We start from the raw sequence: 20470 nt of genomic DNA, 5'->3' as shown, positions 1-20470 counted from the left end.
TGGAGGCACAGTAACCTGGATTTGGGGTACCCCTGCAGAGGCATCAAACGGATTCCTAGCCTGTCTGTCAAAACGCTCTTTAAGCGCAGTAACTTCTGCCCTGGAATTAACCAACTCCTGCTGAACAAGAACCAAAGCCTGCATCACTTCATCAAGTGTGGTCATCTTTCAGCAGACCCTGACCGGGAGGTTTAATTATTTCTTGGGTATCTAATTCTGTCAGGATTCTGGAAAACCTCAGGATCAGGGTGATGCTGAAAGGGGTCCACCTCCTGATTTCCCCACACTCTGACTGAACATATACCACAGAGCATAAGAGTAATCAAGCGAGGGATAACACAGGGAAGGTAGGGATGGGGTCTGGAACGGATGGGATAGCTGAAACGACAAGAACAAGAAAGATTATCACATCAGTTCTCCCTACTCTCATTCAATTCTCGCTAGAGGAACGATACATACCACTGAACTCAGGAGGGAAACTCTTTCCTCTAACAATATAGATACTTCTCTATTTCTGAGTGCCACCTGGAAGAAAACCATAAATTACTAACAGTTCAACCACCTTCTGTAAAACATCACACAGGTCAAACACACACCTCACCTACCCTTAAACTGCTTCCCTTGCAATTGTAATAATTCTCTCCAGTAACCCAGTGGATAAACAGGAATGTCACCAGAAACCTCAGTTCACTTCACTGAAGATCAAAGTTATGTATATTCGATGGGTACTTGCATGTCATTCAAGAACAAAAAATGATATGATCGTTTTAGCATTCCTAGCTGGGCCCAACTAACAGTGGAACACTAACAAAAATAGTTCAATGCGAATGCGTCCTCATCCGAGGCTTACCGACTTCCTTGTTTCTGGGTTTACTATAGTTCCAAATAAAAGCTGCACCAACTTTCTGTCGGTAACAAATAAGCGCCACTTCTTCCTTGCTGCAGCCGCACACCAGGAATTTCCAAACGCGGACTTGCTATGGTATTTGATCCGCTCAATCCAAACTTCCCAAGTCACGAAGTAAGCGCCACTCTAACGCTCAGGCACTGAGAATCTTCCCTCGCGGCAGCCGCTCGCGCACAGGGAATCTCAGCTTCTAACCATGAAGTATCCTCGGGAAGCGTTCAACAACAAACGCGGCTTTTTCCTCGCGGCAGCCGCTCGCGCAGGAACAGCGGAGAAGGGAAAGCCTTCCCCACTCCTAATCTTCGGAATGTATCACACCGTTTCAAAGTCCACAATAAACGGGCGATTTTTCAGAGTCTCTGGTCAAAGAACAAGGCTTCCCTCTCCAGGGAACTCGACCACACTTCTTTTTTCCGATTCAAAGGAATAATTAGATACAACGCCATCTAGTGGCCACCACCAATATATAACCTCTGGTCACCTCTCGTTTGTGGGAGTTGTAGTTCTGTAGGCGCCATATGTAATTCCTGACAGGAGGGGCTACGGACCCTCCTGGAGAATTTCCCGGGGCCAGGACATCTGCGACGGCAGATGGGTAAGTTGTGTGGGGTGCGGGAGGGGGTTTACGCTACCTTTTAGACACCTCACACGAGTCCTCGAACGACCGTTAAATGGCGTCGAGTCTATTGGGGCCCCCGTCAAGTACAAAGGGAAATTGGTAGATGCACTTGAGGTACGCCTCGGTGCGGTCGCTCCTCTCACAAGTGAGGGGGGTATGTCTGGTTTAGGGATCTGACACCGGTTACGACCTTGCCGTTGGCCCTTAACATTAGGATGTACAATTTCAAGTCAAATGTTTTGTAGGATGTTAGTTCGGCTAGGAGAACCTCTGTATTAGAGATCTGTTAAGGTTAGCCAAACATCGTAATGTGGAAATGAAATTGTACATAATATGAAACTGTTATTTTAATGTTTTAAATTTTGTTTCATATTTTTAATAAATACGGCCGGGAAGGGTTTACTCCCTTCCCGCCTTCCAAAAATTCAAGAACTGTTTCCGGTTTCCCAATTCTTGGGGATTGTGTTGAGAGGGGGTGGCGGGTATCTCAGCCATATGTATGTGTTCAGATTTTTTTAACATAAATCACAACATTTATTTGTCGATATCTGTGCTGACAACTGCCTTCGATCTACATTGTGAGGGCTCACGATTCAGGTGGAATGGCGATTGCACATGACGCATTCCAATAGCCAAGAGACATTGTACCAGTTCGACCCGCCCGAACCACAAATCATCACAGGGTGCGCACATGCTGCGTTCTTCTTGTACGACTAACTCACTGCACCACAATTCATCTCCAAGTGGCCTTGTTAAAGCAGAATTCACTAGGCAAAAAATATTGCTCCCAGTGCGGCCTGCCTAGACCACGCATCATCGCAGGTTACATACACGCTCAGTGCCAAAGGTACCAGTAACTCACTGCACCATAATTCATCGCCATATGGCCATATTCAGGCAGAATTCAATAGAGAAAAGACATTGGTCCGAATACGGCCCCCCTTTACCACTCATTATCGCAGGGTACGTACAAGCTCAGCACCAAAGATACTACTAACTCAGTGCACCATAAATCATCGCAAAGAAGAGTGAACAGCTTTATGTCAGCAATGAGGCATACTATCACTTTTAAATAGAATTCATGCAGAATTCAATCGACAAAAAACATTACTTCAATTACAGTGGCTCCCCCCTGCCATGCATCATCATAGGCTACATACACGCTAAACGCCAAAGGTACTACTAACTCAGTGCACCAAAATTCATTGCCACGTGACAGTATTGAGTCAGATGTCTTATTTGGAAGAAAATATATCCTAGTTTTTTAGAGATCTACTGCAACTTACTCCCGTGAAAGGACAACCAATATTTATAAGAAAACTTGATTTTAAAATCTATGCTACCAGTGTGTCCTGCTCGGATCACGCATCATCGCAGGCTCCACAGAACTTTGTTGCTTCAGGTGCCACTAACTCTGTGCACCACTTATCATCGCTGGCTGCACACACACTAAATTACCAATACTGTGCTGCTCTAATCAATGCCATGTGGTCATGTGCTCTTGCTAACCGCTGCCTCCTGCCTACACTGTGGTCATCAGAGCTCACAATTAGTTACACTGTTGATTTATTATTTGCAGAGTACAATACCAAACTCAATATAACATTTATCAAACCATATACAATATCCCTTTATTATGCTTCCTTTAACAACTTCTTTTATATCTCTTATAGATTTACTTGAATAATACATTTCATGCTGCAAGTGCAAAGGTACACTTAATGATAGTCTACACTGTGGATAGCATAGGTCACAATTTGAACCTCACTTTTTCTTCATTGGAAACCTGAATTCCTTTTTTAGAGACAAAAATGGCTACACCACTGGAAGAATCATCTGATTCTGATAATTTTGTTGCTGAATAATTCATAACCATAACCAACATACATTTTTTTTTGCCCCCTCAAAGTACATACAGTCCAGTATGCAATAGTCAATGTTTTGAGTGCAGCCCGTTCAGAACATGCATCATCGCAGGGTGAGCACACGCTAAACACCAGACTTACCACTAACTTAGTACACCATAAATAATCACCATGAGGCTTTATTAAGGCAAAATTATGTAGTCAAAAAACATTATCCCCAGTGCGGCCTATCCGGACCACGCATCATCGCAGGTTACGTACAGGCTCAGTCCCAAAGGTACTACTAACTCAGTGCACCATAATTCATTGCCACATGGCCGTATTCAGGCAGAATTTAACTGGTTCTTCATTCATTATTTATAAAGGGCATTACCAAGCAAAGTAACGTCTCTCAAACCTACACAAAATCACCACATGGTCTTACTAAGCCAGAATTCACAAGAGAAAAACATTACTATCAGTACGACCTGCCCAGACCACACATCATTGCAGGGTCCACAGAACCTTGTTGTTTCAGATACCACTAACTCAGTGGAATCCAAAGTAAGTATAACACCTATCAAACCCTACACAATATCCCTTTAGTATGCTTCCTTCAAAACATTTTTTGTATCACTTATAGATTTAGTTGAATAATAAAATGCACGCTGCATACATGTTCTATCTTCCACTTCATTCATAATTGCAGATGATGCACTCCACCCTAAGATCTACACTGCGGACAGCAGGGTTTACAACTTGAATTCACCTTTGCATCTACACTATAGACAGTAGGAAATATAACCTTGATTTAATTAATCCAGAGACAATTAAACTGTATTTATTCAGATTTTGTTAAAATAAGTAAACAAAAGCATTGTTCTTTAACTGTAATGACTAGTAGCTCTGATGTACACTGTGCACAGTAGGGTTCACCACTTGAATTTACTGTTTCATCTACACTACAGACAGCATTAAATTCAGCCACAATTTATTTAAATAGAGAAAAAATAGTCCTGTTGCACTGCTAGTATGTGCAAGCACCTTCAATCGCTGCATTGTGTGAACTATGATAACAAAGAATGTAGAAGATTGCGCCAAAATGTACCTCCACCACCGGCAATACCAAGTACCTCTGGGGTATCACCTTCAACATCGCCACAGGACATATGTCCCCAATTAGGGAAAGTTAGAATGCACTGCGTGAAGTGGAATCATTTATTTTGTTATGGGGTGCAATCAGTACACCTAGTTTGCATGGTAATTTATAACCATCGATGCTAGTTTTTTTCCCCCTCAAAGTTCATATAGTCCAGTATGCAACAGTGAATTATTTCAGTGCAGCCCGCACAGACCATGCATCTTCACAGGGTGAGCTCACAATAAACACCAGAGGTACCACTAACTCAGTACACCGTAAATAATCGCCACATGCCCTTGTTAAGGCAAAATTCAATAGTCAAAACACATATTTACCAGTGCAGTCTGTCTGGACCATGGAACATCGCAAGCTCCACATAAACCGCCCTACCTCATTGCACCACAACTCATGAACTCTTTATGATAGAATCTTCTGTGTATTATTTCACATATAATGCTCCTACCTTTGTCCAGCAGAAGTAATAAACCATTTATGATTAAATATCTATATATGATTACTATTCTACTTGTTAGCAACAACAACGTAATACAATGGAGTCGAGCACACGTGCCCGTACCCACTTCAACTACCTATCTGTGTCTGTATATTTATTGTATTTGTAAAATGCTGCTCCTCTGCCCTACCACATTATATTGTGCTATAAATAGCGTATGCAACCATCTTACCTGTGACAGTAAGTGTGGGCTATTCCTCCTTTTTTTTAGCAAATTTATATAGCGCAAAATCAACCCAAAACTATATCAGCAATTTACATGAGCACCGTATTTACAATACATTTTCAGGCACGCGTACATTAAGTCATTACTCTACAATAACAGGATGTGGACGCAACTCCGAGCCTCAAACACTGATTTCCAGCACCAAGTTCTACAGTGTACCTGAATAACCACGTACGTATATATATTAGCTGCCCTTCATGTGCCAAAAACTGCAACTGAAACCTTTCACAGCCCTGTATTACTAAAGCTACAACACTCCACTGACTGTACAACAAACAATCATAATCACAGAAATGCGTCATGTCCACCATATTTTATGTGTGCAACTATGAACGAATATAGAGTCAGTGATACCCTGTACCTTCCATGTTGGCCAAGTTGTGGAACTTTACAGATATAATGACACATTTGCTTTTAAAACCTGGGTGATGTCAGCACTACAAAATGGACACCTGAATCACTTGATTTCTCATATAGCTCACAACGGGATCATGCCCATAGCACTGGAATAATGGTTCAGAGCCTCGCGCAGGACTGGCATATGTCAGGCCAGCCCACTCTACTTACGCTACCAGGAAAAAACAAAAACAAATCATTGTCCAGATTTCCATTGTAGTGATTTCTTAGTTCCAGGTCTAGTTGTCAGAACGGCACACACACACTCCCTCATGGCTGGTATACACCCACACCACACCCATCCAGCACATGCATCACTACACATGTAACCCTACCAATAAAAAAGACATGGCAAACGTGCAGTGTGCCATTTTAGAGTTGTTCCCATCGCAAGCGCTGTGATAGCCCGTCCTAGGGTTTCGGAGGCCTCATGTAGGCCCGAACCACCGAGTACAAGGGTCCACCACTACGTGCATGGCCTCTCTGGTCACTGAGTTTGTGGTACTGGAAGGATTGAGCGCATGAGTAATCTGCCATGATGATGGGAGCTCGAGTATGTCATTAGCCATACCGATATCAAGACCCAGCACCATATGTCAGACTTCTTGGTGGCAGAGTGGGACTGCATGATGTAGAAGGTGTCCTGTCTACAAAAAGGTGAGCAGTGAGGCCTGGGTGCGCATCGGAATGAGTCGATGGGCTGCAGCAGACTGGATACAAAAAACCGACACAGCAATTTAGACGAAGGCAGTCCTATATTCAGAATCTTATTCCATTATTATTTTTTTCCAATAGCAGGAACGTTTTAAAAATCGGTCAAGCGCCCGGAATATAAACTATACAAATAGTTGTTTTTAAATGTGAGAGGGAAGGTGTGTGAAAGGGCGATGTTATTCAACTCCACATTAAAATAGTAACAAACACCAATTATAATATCTTTCTTTTACTATCTTTTATATGTAGAGCTTCAGGGTGCATTATGTGCCGGCACGTTGAGAAAAACACGCTGGTGACAGAAAAGTGAGCTCCGAATATTCTTTTCAGTCACTCTCTCACTTCCTCTCTCCTTTGATAAACAAATGACACACAATGTTGACTTCCTTTCTATCTTACAGGTTATGGTTCTCAAATTGGCATGACCGCCCCCAAAACACCTACAAAGCTCTACGTTTGTGGATTCTGCGATGATGCGTGGCCAGCGTAACAACGTCTGAGAAACCTGCATCGACACGTAGTGCACCCTCTTTGAATCACGGCAATGGCACAGGGTGAGCAAAGAAGCTTGTTTCCGAAACAACGACAAGTCATCTGTAAAAGGAGAGAGGGCGTAGTGTGCAGCAGCTTCACTGCGTAGGAATGTACAATTACCTCTGGGCTGTGAGAATAGATAGGTTACAACAGTCTGAAGGGCAGATCTACATGCCCCCTGCGCCAGCCACTTTTGTGTCACTTTTAACATGGGAAAAGTGGAGCAAGGATCTTGTAAATTTGCCTCTAACTTCCCAAGAAAATCACTCACCTCCGGCCTCTGCGAGTCAATGGGGTGCAACAGTCTAGGTACGCAATATTGAGAACTCACCGCTATGCAGTGGGAGTGCATGGGATACACTACTTTGGAAGAAGAACAGCACACAGACACCTCCTTACAGTGGAACTTGTTGAAATACATTATCCTGAGTGTTCAAATAAATAAAGCAAAAATCTATGTGTGCATTTGTATGTACTATGCTATTACTAACTCTTTATACTATCTTTCAGATCACTAAACTGGAGGGTGCACTATGAGCCAGCACGTGCTTGGACACACAACGGAGGCAAAAGGTGAGCTACGAGTATTTTCTCCAATATTAACTGCTCCATCTATAACTTTCTCTCACAGTTTTAATGTCGTTTTTCTCTCTTTCTCTCTCTCACTCTCTCTCACATCATTTTTCTTTCTCTTTTAAAGTTATGGATGCTGCTGTCCACTCTGCCGTTTTCAACCAAAGCTGAGTTCAAGTTGTGAACTCTGTTGATCACAGTGTTTACACAAGGTAAGCAGAGCGCCCTAGATATACAATGCCTCTGATTAAATGCATTATAAATAAAAGAGCTTATTTACAAGCCCCTTGTGCCACTTTTGAGTCACTTTCAACATGGGAAAAGTAACATAAAAGTGGTTCAAGAGTGTTGTAAATAAGCTCTAAAGAATATTGTCCTGCATAATGACTTGATCTCCCACCTAATTCTGTCTCATCTCTGAATCATTTTAAAGACCTGTTGGTCCATAGTGTAAATCTAACGCAATAGGCACTTCCATACCGACACCTCTTAAACGCGGGCCTATAAGACAAGTGAAATGTATCAGGCACACTGCAGACGTCCAAATAACCAAATATCGCCAAGTGTTACCTTAACTTGTAATGTTTGACTTCATATAGTCACATCGATCTAATTTTGAAGACTTATTTTAATTTTTGTTTTGCAGATTACCTACCCCACTTCTATTGAAGTCCATATCACATTTTGTTTAATTGTTTTTTAAAGTTATGTTTCCAGTTATTTATTATTGTTTCAATAAAAGTTTTTTAAAAAGTATATACGTCTTCTTTTTCTGACATTTCACTATTATTTAGTGTGATAATGATAAAGTTAGAAAACATTTGAAAATAGAAATTATATTTATAATTTGAAGTATAATACTGAGTCCATAGCTATGACTAACGGTTCTTATGGAAAAGCACAGTAACTGTTTCAATTAGCAACATAGTGTGGTGAACTTCTAACCTCTGTGCTCATTTAAGTGATTCATGAACTGTTACTATGGTAACAGGCAGAAAGCCATTTGGGGGTAGGGTTGAAAGGTACTGGCTGTACAGAAAGCGTTATATTTACCCAGGATCCTCTACATTACAGAAAGGAAAGCAAAGTAAAACAGAACACTGTGTACCAGATGTACAACCCCCCTGCACCACTTTTGCGTCACTTTTCCCATCTTAAAAGTGATGCAAAAGTAGCGCAATGAACTTGTAAATCTGCCCCTATGCACATTATGAGCAAAACAAGTACACAACTCATTCAATTCTTTATGGATCACAATTAGATAGCGTTGCTTCTCGATTCACTTCATGCTTATTTAAATGGAAGATGAGATTGTTGACATTACAAAACTTAGTAGCATATTTACAAAGACAGAGTTACAATTGTCGTTGCTTTAACGTCTGCAAACTACAACAAAGACGCCAAAAATGGACTTCAAAATACTTTGTTATCTTACAGGAAGATTTTCTCAACATTGCTGTTTCCTATACAAGACTGAGAGCCACCCCTGGGGCTAGTGAACAGCTTTATGTCAGCAATGAGGCATACTATCACTTTTAAATAGAATTCATGCAGAATCCAATCGACAAAAAACATTACTTCAATTACAGTGGCTCCCCCCTGCCATGCAAATACAACAGGTGATGGACCGAATGTGGATCAATGTCACACACTCATCCCAGTCCAAAGATCTGGGCCCAAATCCATCGTTTTTTTGCACTCCACACCACCCTGGGTTAGACAATGGCGATATGCAAATCAGCTCTGACCCTGTGCCCCATGGGAACAGTCCAGTCCGAACTACAAAAGCCATGTCCTTCCCAGAACGGAATCAAGCATCCGAGGACCGGACCGGTTTCGAGGTAACACCTCTCATCAGCCCGGCTAGCTTGACTCCAGTGGTGTGGAGTGCCTGGGACCCACGTCTGGGCATCCCCAGCGCACTTAGGGCGGAATATGCAAATACAACAGGTGATGGACCGAATGTGGATCAATGTCACACACTCATCCCAGTCCAAAGATCTGGGCCCAAATCCATCGTTTTTTTGCACTCCACACCACCCTGGGTTAGACAATGGCGATATGCAAATCAGCTCTGACCCTGTGCCCCATGGGAACAGTCCAGTCCGAACTACAAAAGCCATGTCCTTCCCAGAACGGAATCAAGCATCCGAGGACCGGACCGGTTTCGAGGTAACACCTCTCATCAGCCCGGCTAGCTTGACTCCAGTGGTGTGGAGTGCCTGGGACCCACGTCTGGGCATCCCCAGCGCACTTAGGGCGGAATATGCAAATACAACAGGTGATGGACCGAATGTGGATCAATGTCACACACTCATCCCAGTCCAAAGATCTGGGCCCAAATCCATCGTTTTTTTGCACTCCACACCACCCTGGGTTAGACAATGGCGATATGCAAATCAGCTCTGACCCTGTGCCCCATGGGAACAGTCCAGTCCGAACTACAAAAGCCATGTCCTTCCCAGAACGGAATCAAGCATCCGAGGACCGGACCGGTTTCGAGGTAACACCTCTCATCAGCCCGGCTAGCTTGACTCCAGTGGTGTGGAGTGCCTGGGACCCACGTCTGGGCATCCCCAGCGCACTTAGGGCGGAATATGCAAATACAACAGGTGATGGACCGAATGTGGATCAATGTCACACACTCATCCCAGTCCAAAGATCTGGGCCCAAATCCATCGTTTTTTTGCACTCCACACCACCCTGGGTTAGACAATGGCGATATGCAAATCAGCTCTGACCCTGTGCCCCATGGGAACAGTCCAGTCCGAACTACAAAAGCCATGTCCTTCCCAGAACGGAATCAAGCATCCGAGGACCGGACCGGTTTCGAGGTAACACCTCTCATCAGCCCGGCTAGCTTGACTCCAGTGGTGTGGAGTGCCTGGGACCCACGTCTGGGCATCCCCAGCGCACTTAGGGCGGAATATGCAAATACAACAGGTGATGGACCGAATGTGGATCAATGTCACACACTCATCCCAGTCCAAAGATCTGGGCCCAAATCCATCGTTTTTTTGCACTCCACACCACCCTGGGTTAGACAATGGCGATATGCAAATCAGCTCTGACCCTGTGCCCCATGGGAACAGTCCAGTCCGAACTACAAAAGCCATGTCCTTCCCAGAACGGAATCAAGCATCCGAGGACCGGACCGGTTTCGAGGTAACACCTCTCATCAGCCCGGCTAGCTTGACTCCAGTGGTGTGGAGTGCCTGGGACCCACGTCTGGGCATCCCCAGCGCACTTAGGGCGGAATATGCAAATACAACAGGTGATGGACCGAATGTGGATCAATGTCACACACTCATCCCAGTCCAAAGATCTGGGCCCAAATCCATCGTTTTTTTGCACTCCACACCACCCTGGGTTAGACAATGGCGATATGCAAATCAGCTCTGACCCTGTGCCCCATGGGAACAGTCCAGTCCGAACTACAAAAGCCATGTCCTTCCCAGAACGGAATCAAGCATCCGAGGACCGGACCGGTTTCGAGGTAACACCTCTCATCAGCCCGGCTAGCTTGACTCCAGTGGTGTGGAGTGCCTGGGACCCACGTCTGGGCATCCCCAGCGCACTTAGGGCGGAATATGCAAATACAACAGGTGATGGACCGAATGTGGATCAATGTCACACACTCATCCCAGTCCAAAGATCTGGGCCCAAATCCATCGTTTTTTTGCACTCCACACCACCCTGGGTTAGACAATGGCGATATGCAAATCAGCTCTGACCCTGTGCCCCATGGGAACAGTCCAGTCCGAACTACAAAAGCCATGTCCTTCCCAGAACGGAATCAAGCATCCGAGGACCGGACCGGTTTCGAGGTAACACCTCTCATCAGCCCGGCTAGCTTGACTCCAGTGGTGTGGAGTGCCTGGGACCCACGTCTGGGCATCCCCAGCGCACTTAGGGCGGAATATGCAAATACAACAGGTGATGGACCGAATGTGGATCAATGTCACACACTCATCCCAGTCCAAAGATCTGGGCCCAAATCCATCGTTTTTTTGCACTCCACACCACCCTGGGTTAGACAATGGCGATATGCAAATCAGCTCTGACCCTGTGCCCCATGGGAACAGTCCAGTCCGAACTACAAAAGCCATGTCCTTCCCAGAACGGAATCAAGCATCCGAGGACCGGACCGGTTTCGAGGTAACACCTCTCATCAGCCCGGCTAGCTTGACTCCAGTGGTGTGGAGTGCCTGGGACCCACGTCTGGGCATCCCCAGCGCACTTAGGGCGGAATATGCAAATACAACAGGTGATGGACCGAATGTGGATCAATGTCACACACTCATCCCAGTCCAAAGATCTGGGCCCAAATCCATCGTTTTTTTGCACTCCACACCACCCTGGGTTAGACAATGGCGATATGCAAATCAGCTCTGACCCTGTGCCCCATGGGAACAGTCCAGTCCGAACTACAAAAGCCATGTCCTTCCCAGAACGGAATCAAGCATCCGAGGACCGGACCGGTTTCGAGGTAACACCTCTCATCAGCCCGGCTAGCTTGACTCCAGTGGTGTGGAGTGCCTGGGACCCACGTCTGGGCATCCCCAGCGCACTTAGGGCGGAATATGCAAATACAACAGGTGATGGACCGAATGTGGATCAATGTCACACACTCATCCCAGTCCAAAGATCTGGGCCCAAATCCATCGTTTTTTTGCACTCCACACCACCCTGGGTTAGACAATGGCGATATGCAAATCAGCTCTGACCCTGTGCCCCATGGGAACAGTCCAGTCCGAACTACAAAAGCCATGTCCTTCCCAGAACGGAATCAAGCATCCGAGGACCGGACCGGTTTCGAGGTAACACCTCTCATCAGCCCGGCTCGCTTGACTCCAGTGGTGTGGAGTGCCTGGGACCCACGTCTGGGCATCCCCAGCGCACTTAGGGCGGAATATGCAAATACAACAGGTGATGGACCGAATGTGGATCAATGTCACACACTCATCCCAGTCCAAAGATCTGGGCCCAAATCCATCGTTTTTTTGCACTCCACACCACCCTGGGTTAGACAATGGCGATATGCAAATCAGCTCTGACCCTGTGCCCCATGGGAACAGTCCAGTCCGAACTACAAAAGCCATGTCCTTCCCAGAACGGAATCAAGCATCCGAGGACCGGACCGGTTTCGAGGTAACACCTCTCATCAGCCCGGCTAGCTTGACTCCAGTGGTGTGGAGTGCCTGGGACCCACGTCTGGGCATCCCCAGCGCACTTAGGGCGGAATATGCAAATACAACAGGTGATGGACCGAATGTGGATCAATGTCACACACTCATCCCAGTCCAAAGATCTGGGCCCAAATCCATCGTTTTTTTGCACTCCACACCACCCTGGGTTAGACAATGGCGATATGCAAATCAGCTCTGACCCTGTGCCCCATGGGAACAGTCCAGTCCGAACTACAAAAGCCATGTCCTTCCCAGAACGGAATCAAGCATCCGAGGACCGGACCGGTTTCGAGGTAACACCTCTCATCAGCCCGGCTAGCTTGACTCCAGTGGTGTGGAGTGCCTGGGACCCACGTCTGGGCATCCCCAGCGCACTTAGGGCGGAATATGCAAATACAACAGGTGATGGACCGAATGTGGATCAATGTCACACACTCATCCCAGTCCAAAGATCTGGGCCCAAATCCATCGTTTTTTTGCACTCCACACCACCCTGGGTTAGACAATGGCGATATGCAAATCAGCTCTGACCCTGTGCCCCATGGGAACAGTCCAGTCCGAACTACAAAAGCCATGTCCTTCCCAGAACGGAATCAAGCATCCGAGGACCGGACCGGTTTCGAGGTAACACCTCTCATCAGCCCGGCTAGCTTGACTCCAGTGGTGTGGAGTGCCTGGGACCCACGTCTGGGCATCCCCAGCGCACTTAGGGCGGAATATGCAAATACAACAGGTGATGGACCGAATGTGGATCAATGTCACACACTCATCCCAGTCCAAAGATCTGGGCCCAAATCCATCGTTTTTTTGCACTCCACACCACCCTGGGTTAGACAATGGCGATATGCAAATCAGCTCTGACCCTGTGCCCCATGGGAACAGTCCAGTCCGAACTACAAAAGCCATGTCCTTCCCAGAACGGAATCAAGCATCCGAGGACCGGACCGGTTTCGAGGTAACACCTCTCATCAGCCCGGCTAGCTTGACTCCAGTGGTGTGGAGTGCCTGGGACCCACGTCTGGGCATCCCCAGCGCACTTAGGGCGGAATATGCAAATACAACAGGTGATGGACCGAATGTGGATCAATGTCACACACTCATCCCAGTCCAAAGATCTGGGCCCAAATCCATCGTTTTTTTGCACTCCACACCACCCTGGGTTAGACAATGGCGATATGCAAATCAGCTCTGACCCTGTGCCCCATGGGAACAGTCCAGTCCGAACTACAAAAGCCATGTCCTTCCCAGAACGGAATCAAGCATCCGAGGACCGGACCGGTTTCGAGGTAACACCTCTCATCAGCCCGGCTAGCTTGACTCCAGTGGTGTGGAGTGCCTGGGACCCACGTCTGGGCATCCCCAGCGCACTTAGGGCGGAATATGCAAATACAACAGGTGATGGACCGAATGTGGATCAATGTCACACACTCATCCCAGTCCAAAGATCTGGGCCCAAATCCATCGTTTTTTTGCACTCCACACCACCCTGGGTTAGACAATGGCGATATGCAAATCAGCTCTGACCCTGTGCCCCATGGGAACAGTCCAGTCCGAACTACAAAAGCCATGTCCTTCCCAGAACGGAATCAAGCATCCGAGGACCGGACCGGTTTCGAGGTAACACCTCTCATCAGCCCGGCTAGCTTGACTCCAGTGGTGTGGAGTGCCTGGGACCCACGTCTGGGCATCCCCAGCGCACTTAGGGCGGAATATGCAAATACAACAGGTGATGGACCGAATCGTTTTTTTGTAGTTCGGACTGGACTGTTCCCATGGGGCACAGGGTCAGAGCTGATTTGCATATCGCCATTGTCTAACCCAGGGTGGTGTGGAGTGCAAAAAAACGATGGATTTGGGCCCAGATCTTTGGACTGGGGTGAATGTGTGACATTGATCCACATTCGGTTCATCACCTGTTTTGTTTGCAATTGCCGCCCTAAGTGCCCTGGGGATGCCCAGACGTGGGTCCCAGGCACTCCACACCACTGGAGTCAAGCTAGCCGGGCTGATGAGAGGTGTTACCTCGAAACCGGTCCGGTCCTCGGATGCTTGATTCCGTTCTGGGAAGGACATGGCTTTTGTAGTTCGGACTGGACTGTTCCCATGGGGCACAGGGTCAGAGCTGATTTGCATATCGCCATTGTCTAACCCAGGGTGGTGTGGAGTGCAAAAAAACGATGGATTTGGGCCCAGATCTTTGGACTGGGGTGAATGTGTGACATTGATCCACATTCGGTTCATCACCTGTTTTGTTTGCAATTGCCGCCCTAAGTGCCCTGGGGATGCCCAGACGTGGGTCCCAGGCACTCCACACCACTGGAGTCAAGCTAGCCGGGCTGATGAGAGGTGTTACCTCGAAACCGGTCCGGTCCTCGGATGCTTGATTCCGTTCTGGGAAGGACATGGCTTTTGTAGTTCGGACTGGACTGTTCCCATGGGGCACAGGGTCAGAGCTGATTTGCATATCGCCATTGTCTAACCCAGGGTGGTGTGGAGTGCAAAAAAACGATGGATTTGGGCCCAGATCTTTGGACTGGGGTGAATGTGTGACATTGATCCACATTCGGTTCATCACCTGTTTTGTTTGCAATTGCCGCCCTAAGTGCCCTGGGGATGCCCAGACGTGGGTCCCAGGCACTCCACACCACTGGAGTCAAGCTAGCCGGGCTGATGAGAGGTGTTACCTCGAAACCGGTCCGGTCCTCGGATGCTTGATTCCGTTCTGGGAAGGACATGGCTTTTGTAGTTCGGACTGGACTGTTCCCATGGGGCACAGGGTCAGAGCTGATTTGCATATCGCCATTGTCTAACCCAGGGTGGTGTGGAGTGCAAAAAAACGATGGATTTGGGCCCAGATCTTTGGACTGGGGTGAATGTGTGACATTGATCCACATTCGGTTCATCACCTGTTTTGTTTGCAATTGCCGCCCTAAGTGCCCTGGGGATGCCCAGACGTGGGTCCCAGGCACTCCACACCACTGGAGTCAAGCTAGCCGGGCTGATGAGAGGTGTTACCTCGAAACCGGTCCGGTCCTCGGATGCTTGATTCCGTTCTGGGAAGGACATGGCTTTTGTAGTTCGGACTGGACTGTTCCCATGGGGCACAGGGTCAGAGCTGATTTGCATATCGCCATTGTCTAACCCAGGGTGGTGTGGAGTGCAAAAAAACGATGGATTTGGGCCCAGATCTTTGGACTGGGGTGAATGTGTGACATTGATCCACATTCGGTTCATCACCTGTTTTGTTTGCAATTGCCGCCCTAAGTGCCCTGGGGATGCCCAGACGTGGGTCCCAGGCACTCCACACCACTGGAGTCAAGCTAGCCGGGCTGATGAGAGGTGTTACCTCGAAACCGGTCCGGTCCTCGGATGCTTGATTCCGTTCTGGGAAGGACATGGCTTTTGTAGTTCGGACTGGACTGTTCCCATGGGGCACAGGGTCAGAGCTGATTTGCATATCGCCATTGTCTAACCCAGGGTGGTGTGGAGTGCAAAAAAACGATGGATTTGGGCCCAGATCTTTGGACTGGGGTGAATGTGTGACATTGATCCACATTCGGTTCATCACCTGTTTTGTTTGCAATTCCCCCCTGCCATGCATCATCATAGGCTACATACACGCTAAACGCCAAAGGTACTACTAACTCAGTGCACCAAAATTCATTGCCACGTGACAGTATTGAGTCAGATGTCTTATTTGGAAGAAAATATATCATAGTTTTTTAGAGATCTACTGCAACTTACTCCCGTGAAAGGACAACCAATATTTATAAGAAAACTTGATTTTAAAATCTATGCTACCAGTGTGTCCTGCTCGGATCACGCATCATCGCAGGCTCCACAGAACTTTGTTGCTTCAGGTGCCACTAACTCTGTGCACCACTTATCATCGCTGGCTGCACACACACTAAATTACCAATACTGTGCCGCTCTAATCAATGCCATGAGGTCATGTGCTCTTGCTAACCGCTGCCTCCTGCCTACACTGTGGTCATCAGAGCTCACAATTAGTTACACTGTTGATTTATTATTTGCAGAGTACAATACCAAACTCAATATAACATTTATCAAACCATATACAATATCCCTTTATTATGCTTCCTTTAACAACTTCTTTTATATCTCTTATAGATTTATTTGAATAATACATTTCATGCTGCAAGTGCAAAGGTACACTTAATGATAGTCTACACTGTGGATAGCATAGGTCACAATTTGAACCTCACTTTTTCTTCATTGGAAACCTGAATTCCTTTTTTAGAGACAAAAATGGCTACACCACTGGAAGAATCATCTGATTCTGATAATTTTGTTGCTGAATAATTCATAACCATAACCAACATACATTTTTTTTTGCCCCCTCAAAGTACATACAGTCCAGTATGCAACAGTCAATGTTTTGAGTGCAGCCCGTTCAGAATATGCATCATCGCAGGGTGAGCACACGCTAAACACCAGACTTACCACTAACTTAGTACACCATAAATAATCACCATGAGGCTTTATTAAGGCAAAATTATGTAGTCAAAAAACATTATCCCCAGTGCGGCCTATCCGGACCACGCATCATCGCAGGTTACGTACAGGCTCAGTCCCAAAGGTACTACTAACTCAGTGCACCATAATTCATTGCCACATGGCCGTATTCAGGCAGAATTTAACTGGTTCTTCATTCATTATTTATAAAGGGCATTACCAAGCAAAGTAACGTCTCTCAAACCTACACAAAATCACCACATGGTCTTACTAAGCCAGAATTCACAAGAGAAAAACATTACTATCAGTACGACCTGCCCAGACCACACATCATTGCAGGGTCCACAGAACCTTGTTGTTTCAGATACCACTAACTCAGTGGAAACCAAAGTAAGTATAACACCTATCAAACCCTACACAATATCCCTTTAGTATGCTTCCTTCAAAACATTTTTTGTATCACTTATAGATTTAGTTGAATAATAAAATGCACGCTGCATACATGTTCTATCTTCCACTTCATTCATAATTGCAGATGATGCACTCCACCCTAAGATCTACACTGCGGACAGCAGGGTTTACAACTTGAATTCACCTTTGCATCTACACTATAGACAGTAGGAAATATAACCTTGATTTAATTAATCCAGAGACAATTAAACTGTATTTATTCAGATTTTGTTAAAATAAGTAAACAAAAGCATTGTTCTTTAACTGTAATGACTAGTAGCTCTGATGTACACTGTGCACAGTAGGGTTCACCACTTGAATTTACTGTTTCATCTACACTACAGACAGCATTAAATTCAGCCACAATTTATTTAAATAGAGAAAAAATAGTCCTGTTGCACTGCTAGTATGTGCAAGCACCTTCAATCGCTGCATTGTGTGAACTATGATAACAAAGAATGTAGAAGATTGCGCCAAAATGTACCTCCACCACCGGCAATACCAAGTACCTCTGGGGTATCACCTTCAACATCGCCACAGGACATATGTCCCCAATTAGGGAAAGTTAGAATGCACTGCGTGAAGTGGAATCATTTATTTTGTTATGGGGTGCAATCAGTACACCTAGTTTGCACGGTAATTTATAACCATCGATGCTAGTTTTTTTCCCCCTCAAAGTTCATATAGTCCAGTATGCAACAGTGAATTATTTCAGTGCAGCCCGCACAGACCATGCATCTTCACAGGGTGAGCTCACAATAAACACCAGAGGTACCACTAACTCAGTACACCGTAAATAATCGCCACATGCCCTTGTTAAGGCAAAATTCAATAGTCAAAACACATATTTACCAGTGCAGTCTGCCTGGACCATGGAACATCGCAAGCTCCACATAAACCGCCCTACCTCATTGCACCACAACTCATGAACTCTTTATGATAGAATCTTCTGTGTATTATTTCACATATAATGCTCCTACCTTTGTCCAGCAGAAGTAATAAACCATTTATGATTAAATATCTATATATGATTACTATTCTACTTGTTAGCAACAACAACGTAATAAAATGGAGTCGAGCACACGTGCCCGTACCCACTTCAACTACCTATCTGTGTCTGTATATTTATTGTATTTGTAAAATGCTGCTCCTCTGCCCTACCACATTATATTGTGCTATAAATAGCGTATGCAACCATCTTACCTGTGACAGTAAGTGTGGGCTATTCCTCCTTTTTTTTAGCAAATTTATATAGCGCAAAATCAACCCAAAACTATATCAGCAATTTACATGAGCACCGTATTTACAATACATTTTCAGGCACGCGTACATTACGTCATTACTCTACAATAACAGGATGTGGACGCAACTCCGAGCCTCAAACACTGATTTCCAGCACCAAGTTCTACAGTGTACCTGAATAACCACGTACGTATATATATTAGCTGCCCTTCATGTGCCAAAAACTGCAACTGAAACCTTTCACAGCCCTGTATTACTAAAGCTACAACACTCCACTGACTGTACAACAAACAATCATAATCACAGAAATGCGTCATGTCCACCATATTTTATGTGTGCAACTATGAACGAATATAGAGTCAGTGATACCCTGTACCTTCCATGTTGGCCAAGTTGTGGAACTTTACAGATATAATGACACATTTGCTTTTAAAACCTGGGTGATGTCAGCACTACAAAATGGACACCTGAATCACTTGATTTCTCATATAGCTCACAACGGGATCACGCCCATAGCACTGGAATAATGGTTCAGAGCCTCGCGCAGCACTGGCATATGTCAGGCCAGCCCACTCTACTTACGCTACCAGGAAAAAACAAAAACAAAACATTGTCCAGATTTCCATTGTAGTGATTTCTTAGTTCCAGGTCTAGTTGTCAGAACGGCACACACACACTCCCTCATGGCTGGTATACACCCACACCACACCCATCCAGCACATGCATCACTACACATGTAACCCTACCAATAAAAAAGACATGGCAAACGTGCAGTGTGCCATTTTAGAGTTGTTCCCATCGCAAGCGCTGTGATAGCCCGTCCTAGGGTTTCGGAGGCCTCATGTAGGCCCGAACCACCGAGTACAAGGGTCCACCACTACGTGCATGGCCTCTCTGGTCACTGAGTTCGTGGTACTGGAAGGATTGAGCGCATGAGTAATCTGCCATGATGATGGGAGCTCGAGTATGTCATTAGCCATACCGATATCAAGACCCAGCACCATATGTCAGACTTCTTGGTGGCAGAGTGGGACTGCATGATGTAGAAGGTGTCCTGTCCACAAAAAGGTGAGCAGTGAGGCCTGGGTGCGCATCGGAATGAGTCGATGGGCTGCAGCAGACTGGATACAAAAAACCGACACAGCAATTTAGATGAACGCAGTCCTATATTCAGAATCTTATTCCATTAATATTTTTTTCCAATAGCAGGAACGTTTTTATAATCGGTCAAGCGCCCGGAATATAAACTATACAAATAGTTGTTTTTAAATGTGAGAGGGAAGGTGTGTGAAAGGGCGATGTTATTCAACTCCACATTAAAATAGTAACAAACACCAATTATAACATCTTTCTTTTACTATCTTTTATATGTAGAGCTTCAGGGTGCATTATGTGCCGGCACGTTGAGAAAAACACACTGGTGACAGAAAAGTGAGCTCCGAATATTCTTTTCAGTCACTCTCTCACTTCCTCTCTCCTTTGATAAACAAATGACACACAATGTTGACTTCCTTTCTATCTTACAGGTTATGGTTCTCAAATTGGCATGACCGCCCCCAAAACACCTACAAAGCTCTACGTTTGTGGATTCTGCGATGATGCGTGGCCAGCGTAACAACGTCTGAGAAACCTGCATCGACACGTA

The sequence above is a fragment of the Lissotriton vulgaris genome, chromosome 9 (genome assembly GCF_964263255.1).
Source record: "Lissotriton vulgaris chromosome 9, aLisVul1.2, whole genome shotgun sequence".
NCBI classification, from domain to species: domain Eukaryota; kingdom Metazoa; phylum Chordata; class Amphibia; order Caudata; family Salamandridae; genus Lissotriton; species Lissotriton vulgaris.
This window is presented reverse-complemented; position numbering follows the sequence as displayed.